The 7,808-nt window shown below is 34.6% G+C and overlaps 1 protein-coding gene across 3 annotated transcripts in view; it reads left to right on the top strand.

Moving 5' to 3' along the window:
• Window positions 1-277: 277 nt before the first annotated feature.
• The window catches only part of LOC118735168, a 136,152-nt gene continuing 128,621 nt past the window's right edge, over window positions 278-7,808 (top strand). The window contains exon 1 of one of the 3 annotated variants that reach the window (XM_036464810.1): window positions 278-859. The gene's annotated coding sequence lies outside the window, so the exon portion shown is untranslated. The remainder of the gene's footprint in view (window positions 860-7,808) is intronic. The other 2 variants (XM_036464808.1, XM_036464809.1) reach the window with 2 other exon arrangements.

Raw genomic sequence — 7,808 nt, 5'->3', positions numbered from 1 at the left:
TGAATGTTTTAAAAAATTCTCGCATTTAATTCTGCAAGAAATTTACTTTTATATATTAAAATGTGCAAACCCCCGTCAGTAAAACCAATTCGTTAAAAATCAAGACGATTTTTAGCGGCTTTTCCCAAAAATTCGGATAGAAAAGGTCAAAATTAAGATAAAAATGGTAAAACATCGAGGTATCGTTTTTATAACCGATGTTTTTTAATATCGATGTTTGTTGTGGGAGCATCGATGTTTTTGAAAGTGATGTTGCATCTCTATGCATAAATGTGATGTATATTTTCAGCAAAGACATGCTCCTGAAGCACTGTTCTATTTACACTTTTCGAAACAGCTGACAGCTGTCAAATAGCGCGCCTCGGTGGGTAATTTGCGGCGAATTCGCCTTGCTAGAGAGAGTGTATTTCTTAACTAAATTCGCCTTGCTAAAGCCGCTTACAATTTGTCATTCGGGTCTACTCTGCAATGTCGGTGCTGTTCTTTTCTTGAAAAATTAATAAATTTTACCAGGAAGATATTGGTGAAAGTACATTTTTAAAGGAATGTAGTAAATCCAAAACATTGCTATCGTGTCGATAAAATATACCCTGCACTATATTGTTGCTGTGGTGTTAATTATACTCAAGTAAAAGTCAACGCGTGGCTGAAAATGGCTATATGGTTATGTGCATCTAGATATTAGTTTTAGCAACCTGTGATTTTTCGAGTGGCACTTGGATTAACTGGAGTCAAGGAAAAGTGCAAAAAAAGCAGTGCCTGTAACATCATATTTCTTTTCTGGCGAAGAGACAATCGCAAGGTGGACTAGTCCTTACAACAAAGATACATACCTATCAATATTTGCAGCGTCACAATGGTAAGTACCCTCAATTAGCGATGATCGTATGGGAAAAATTGGGAAATTGCATTCGTTTGCATTGTTTTGTGTGGAATTCTACAGAGGACAGACGTTTTCATTTGACTGGGTTTTTCTAATAGCTTCGTATCACATTCTTGGTGAGCAGAGCATTGGACTTTTTAAGACAAGTGGCCAATTTTTAGCGAATCTAATTTTTTTCTTCGCATTGCTTCGGCTTCGGGTGCGACTTTATGCAATAGTCGTCATTATTCTTGATTTGTAGCGTTTTTTGTATAAAAAATAGACCCATGTGGCCATGGCTGTTGGCTACTCCTCCAGAGTACTAGTTCTCTCTCGCGCGCATTGGCATTTCAGCAAGAACTTCGCTGCGAGCGATTGCTTTTTAGATGGTTCTCTGCCCAATTCGCTCGTATGACGACCGTCAAAAAGCGCGCGCGCGCCAAATTCATCCAGTTGAAATGTTGATAACTTGTATAACTTACTTCTAATTTTTGTCATCTTAAAAAAATTAGACTCCTGGAGGTATATGCTTTTATTTGATACCACATGCACATAGGTTTTCATTCATGAAATTTGTAAATTATCGTTTAAAAGTTGCCTTTCAAAACGCGTAATCTACGTGGTGGGTTTTCCGTATATATTTGTTTAGATTGTAAAAAGTGCTGCCGTCTTCGTTCGACTTAAGTCAATGGAATGTTTTGCGCTCTAATATTTATGCCTACTTGATAAAATATAAGCAGACTGTCTACAATTTGCATTAAAATTTCAAATTGGTTCAATCAATTAATTGTATGAATTACGCAATAAATAGGAGCGCTCCATATTTCCCAGAAATAAGCCCTGTTCGCGTATGCACTATCCAGTAAATCCAGTAATAATTTTACTGGTTTTTTACGGGATATCGTTTTCGTACGCAAAAACTTGCAAGAAACTAGCAAAAGAGGGGAAATTGAGAGAGAAGAAATGACAGCTGAACTTGCAAGTTTTACTGGATAAATTTTTACCAGCAATTATTTGCTAGTAAGAAAAACAGCTGATGGCATGATGCCTAATGTAATTTACATTAACAAAAGAATTTTTTGTGGTGCTTTTAGAGTTGCAATTGACAAAATAAACCTGCTTAAATATATAATAAGATGGGAAATACTAGTTTTCTTAGAAAATTGCATCGGAAAATAACAAATTAATAAGCTGTTCATAAAACTAGCAACTTCTTGCTGGTTTTCCGTTTTCGTACTTTCTTACATATTTCCCTCATTGGGAGTAAATATTGGCTTGCTCTCCGAAATTTGGTTACTGGCAAGTTACAGGATATTTTTTTGCAGGAGAATACGAAAACACAACTATACTCAGAAATAGTCAGAAAAAGTCCGAAGTAGTCAGATTTAGTCCAAAAAGCGTTCCTTAACTCGGAAATGACAGCAAAAATGAGAGAGCAACACTCAGGGACAGTGACTCTCATCAGTCTGAAGAAGTCAGATTTAAGGTGTGTACTCGTATTGAGAGGACAAAATTCTCCAGCAGCAAAAGTTCTGAGAATTTAGCAGCATTCGCTCTCAAAGAGACGAAATATCAACAGAAGTACGAGAACGCAAAATTTGCTAAAACTTGCAACCTTCGAAACAGCTGATCACTTGCACAGTTGCCACTGGTGATTAATTTGGCAATTTATTTTCTGTTTGGTACATTTTCCCCCGATTTGGCGTTTATACAATTGAATAGTTTTCGATAAGAAAAACCTTTTTTAAATACAAATTAATTATATCGGAATGAATAAGTTATTTTTCTCATAATTATTTGTGATATCACATGGTGACGCATTCAAAAACAAGAGTATCTCCTCCAAACACCCATCATTGATCCAAAAACAATGTAATAGATAAAGCTACAGATGTAGCTTTGAAATTCTCTGAAATTGCTGTTAATTCTGCTACTACCCAGCCGCCAATAGGTGCAAATTGGATTACTGTGGAACGAAAGAAATTGTCCAAGCAGAGAAAAATTGTGGTAGGACGTAATAATAACAATGATCTGGGAGTAGTAGCGCGTCATAAGTGGCTCCATTTATCCTCGTTTAAGCCATCGGTTACTGAAGATGATATTGCAAACTATGTTGCGAATCAGGTCAGCATTGATAAGCAACACATTGCCTGCTACAAGCTGATAAAAAAAGATGCCAACGAGAGCTTACTGAAATATGTCAACTTCAAATTAGGTGTTCCGGAGTATGTATATTCTAATATCCTAAAGCCGGAAATCTGGCCAACCAACGTAAATGTTCGACAGTTCCGTTTTTTTTCAAAAGCAAGTAGGGCAGCTCCCCTCAACGTAGCTGCTCCACCCGGGCCAAAAAAAGCGAATACGAATTTATTTTGAAAATGCCTCGGGACTCCGATTGGATTGTATCGGTCGCCTGACAGGCAAAAATCTCCAGACAGTGTATTTTGTGATTATTTTAAGGAAAAAATTGAACAATTAAGTGAGACGGCTACAGAAACTCTGATAATGGGACATTTCAACATCGACTGGCTGGTGAATAGTTCTTCCCGACAACAAATTTGTCAATCAGTAACAGACAATGCATTTAAACAAATAGTATTGGAGCCAACGAGAGTATCTCGAACCAGTGCACCCTTGATAGATTATGTATTGACAAACATTTCTGTCATAGAAGCAAACGTTAAGACTGATTATAAAATAAGTGATCACGAATCCATAGAAATTAATATAAAAGTCGGACAGCTAAATCGCAAAAAACACAAAACCACTATAAAAAATTGTATTTTTAACAAAGCTATATATTGAAGAAATAGCAAACAAAAGTTTTGCAAACATTAAGCAGAATGCTAATAACTTGAACGAGATGGTTGACCTGTTCAGTGATAAATTAAAAGAGCCCATTCAGAATATGGTTATAACTAGAACAGTTACAAACATAAGGAATTTTGATGGGTGGTTTGGAAGAAAATTACGCAATATGAAACAAAGAAAAATTCAATTATATAATGCAGCAAAATGGTCCTGCTCTTTTATGGCCTGGCAAAAGTATAAACAGTATAGGAATTTCTATGCTAATGAACTTCAAAGAGCGCGAAATAACTACATATCCAAAAAAATTGATGCATCAAATGACCAAAAGATAATGGTGAAAGCAATAAAACAATTAGTGTTAAATGAGGAGAGAGCCGAAATATGCAAAATAATCGTAAATTCCAAAGAGCAAAAAAAATAAAGCAGTAATTGCTAACGAACTAAACAGGTATTTTGTAACAAGCATCGAGGACCTCAATAGAAACATCCCCCAAGTGCCCTATACCAGCAATATAAAACCCTGTGATACGCAATTTAAATTTAACCCCTTAGAGTTAAACGACATCAAAAGCATACTTAAATCCATGAACAATAAGAAAGACTATAACTTTATTTCGGCAAAAATTATACTGAGCGTATTTCATATAGTAGGTCCAATTCTTCTTGAAATCATTAAAGCATCTCTACGATATGGAGATTTTCCCAACAAGTGGAAAAGGTCAATGGTAGCGCCTGTGGAGAAAGTAAAAAACGCGGTTAATCCAGAAGAATTTCGTCCAATAAATATGTTAATGACTGAAAGCAAAATACTCGAAAAAGTTGTTCATAAGCAATTAGAAGCCTATATGGAGAACAATCATCTGATCTCTGAACACCAATCGGGATTCCGACAACGCCACAGCTGCGAGACGGCGCTAAATTTAGTAGTATCACATTGGAAATCAGAAATGAACGATTGTATAGTTGCTGTATTTTTGGATTTCAAGCGAGCTTTCGAAACAATTGATAGGGATATCCTATTAGAAAAAATGAAGCGTTATGGAATTGGAGGTGTTGAAAATCAGTGGTTTAAGAGTTACTTAAGCAACAGATGGCAGTGCACCAAAGTCTCCGAAACCGTCTCGAGATCCTCGGCCATTAATGCTAGGTGTACCCCAAGGCGCAGTGCTTGGTACTTTACTCTTTTTTAATATACATAAATGATATGGAAAATATACTACAGGGAGTAAGGATCTGCCAATTTGCTGATGACACGTTACTGTATACGACCGGAGATTCATGTTAGGAATGTATTACTCGGTTAAATGAAAACTTGAAAAATGTCAATATATATTTAAATATGAACAAGCTAAAACTTAATGTTAGTAAAACGAAAGCAATAATAATAATAATAATAATAATAATAATCAACGGAGAAGCGCATGATGATCTGATTATCAACGATGAAATAATAGATAAGGTCGATGAAATTAAGTATTTAGGTATTGTCATCGATAAAAAATTAAATTTCGATAAACACTTAGATTACATTTGTAGTAAAATTTCAAAAAAAAATTGGATTTTTCCAAAGAATGCGTAGGAAAGTGTCTATAAACAGTGCCGTAAAGATATTCAATGTTATGATTAAGCCACATTTATTGTTCGACCATACTATTCCTAGGGTCTAGTGAGATGAAAATCAGAATGCAGAAATTGCAAAACAAAGCCCAGCAAGAACAGTGATAGTCATTTGATTAATCATGTGTTACTCAATGGTGATGGAAATGTCCATCAAGCACTCCCATCACGTTCTTAAGGCCAATGTGAAAAAAATGATGGAAACAAATGTATACGTGTAATTTTTTATCTTCTTTCAACTTATGAATTTTATGGCCTTATTTAAAATATAGCTGAACTGCTTACTCCACCGTATCTCGACAGTCAACGATGACGTAGATACCTATCACGGCTGATCCATCAAACTTGATGTACAGACTTGTCACTACTGATTAATGAAATTTGATGTATGAACATATCACAGTTGACCGATCACACCTGATGTATAAACCCATCATGGCTGATAAATCATATTTGATGTGCAAACCTATCACAGGTGAGCAATCATGCTTGATTAGGGCTGCCAGATATCTCTGTTGCCAAACCGGGACACTTAAGGAAGGGCCTCTCGCTCCCTTCTCTTTCATTTCGACGTGCGAAAGGATGTAGTGAAATTTTATTTTGACAGACAAAAACAAAAATATAAAAACATGAGATAATGAGATCATTACAACGTACGCCAACAAAACAAAACAACTTATCACAACTAAAGCACAGAGAATTTTTCCCAATGCATGAACCTTTTTTATTCTTTATAAAAATACAGTTTATACTAAATATATGAAAAAACATAAAAATAAAATTGCTAAACTTTGTGCTAAACTCGGGAAAATTCAATAAATTTGCATACTCGGACTTCTTATAAAAATTTTTAAAATGAAATTTTTCAGCCCTTTAAATTTTAGTTGATTTTTGCTATTGTTTTTACTTAGAGTTTCTTCCATACAAACTATGTTCGATAATTTTTTTATATGGAAAACACTGTTAGCAAAAAAAAAATCAACGAAATTTGCTGGCAACTTCAGACTTGCACTTTATTAATTGGCTCAAAAGCTACATTTTCAAAAATTTCTAAAATATCTGATTAGAAATTGTGATATGGTGAAAGAGCCTCCGAGCCAATAATTTTGTACGGCACTGTACTTATTAGTACTCTAGGTTTCATGAAAGAAAAAAATTTAAGTACCAGTTAACATTAAAACATCAGTCATATTTTTCGTTGTTGTGAACTTGTTTCAAAACTTCTGCCTTTTCCTTAATATAATTGCAAAAATCTGTGCATGTCATTTTGAATGTATTTAGCTACATATACTAATCGTCAACTATAGCTTGTACAAAATTCAATATATCTCGAAATGTGACTATTTCACAAATTAAACCGGTGCACTGAGAGAAAGAAGTTTAGAATTAAAAAAGCGTGCCCAACTCGTAATACATTTAAGTATACAAATTTTAGTATTTAGCATAGAAACATTCAATTCAAATACACTCATATTAAAATGAAGCGATTTGCAATTACCGATTGCTTTTTCATAATTAAGTTAAAAAAAATATTTAAATTCCATGCTGGTTTTAATGGGAATTGAGCCCTGACCCTCTGGAAATTAGCAAATTGTGGCATGTATCTTCGCGCACTCAGCTACAGCCAGACATGTGCATTTAAATGTTGAGTTTGAATCAACACCACGCGTGCGTGTTATGAAAGTATTATTTTTAAATACGAACATTTTTAAACGATAATCAAATATAAAATATTCATGTTTACTATGCGTTATTTTCCTCAGTGAATTCATAACATTCTTCTGAATATTACAACGCCTTTTTTCTCTTAGTGTAGTGATTTTGGAACTTTTATTCAAATTTGTGCAATCAAATCAAAAACCGGGACACTAAAACGAAATCCAGAACATTTTAAGGTTGGGCCGGGACACCGGGACTAATAGTCTAAAACCGGGACATGTCCGGGAAAACCGGGACGTTTGGCAGCCCTATGCTTGATGCACATACCCATCCCAGTTGATCCGAATATTTAAAAAAATTTAATACATACATTAATTTTCACTTCACATTTATTACATATGTATGTACATACATACGTTTTTAAATTAATTAGAAGAAATTAAATTATACAAAACTTAAAAGGCATATTATTTCAAAATAGTTTAAACTTAAGGCAGAAGATACTAAAAGATAAAAAAAGTTAATTTTGTTTCCCCTTTTTTAAATATTTTTTTTGTTGAACGCGATGGTGGCTCAGTTCTACCGCCTTTCGCACACTTCTTTCGAAGTTGAGGGCCCCTTGTTTCTGGAATACATCTGAAATGAAATGCAAAAAGATATCTTATAAAAATAGCTTTTCCTTGGTAGATTAAAGAAAGTACCTCGCAGAATATTATTAATAATATTAAGTTTATTAAGCGCCCATGTCCCGTCCCAATTGTAGTTGTGAAGCAGGTCATCCGTGAAGATGCCGCGAATGACAGTGCCGACATCTTCTGATGTCCCCTTCATTTTGTTCAAATACGAAGTCTATAAAAAA

The sequence above is a fragment of the Rhagoletis pomonella genome, unplaced genomic scaffold (genome assembly GCF_013731165.1).
Source record: "Rhagoletis pomonella isolate Grant_MI unplaced genomic scaffold, Rhpom_1.0 Rhpom_scaffold_00003, whole genome shotgun sequence".
In the NCBI taxonomy this organism is placed as follows: Eukaryota; Metazoa; Arthropoda; class Insecta; order Diptera; family Tephritidae; genus Rhagoletis; species Rhagoletis pomonella.
The sequence above is the reverse complement of the archived record's forward strand: the minus strand, read 5'-3'. Positions and strand labels throughout refer to the sequence as shown.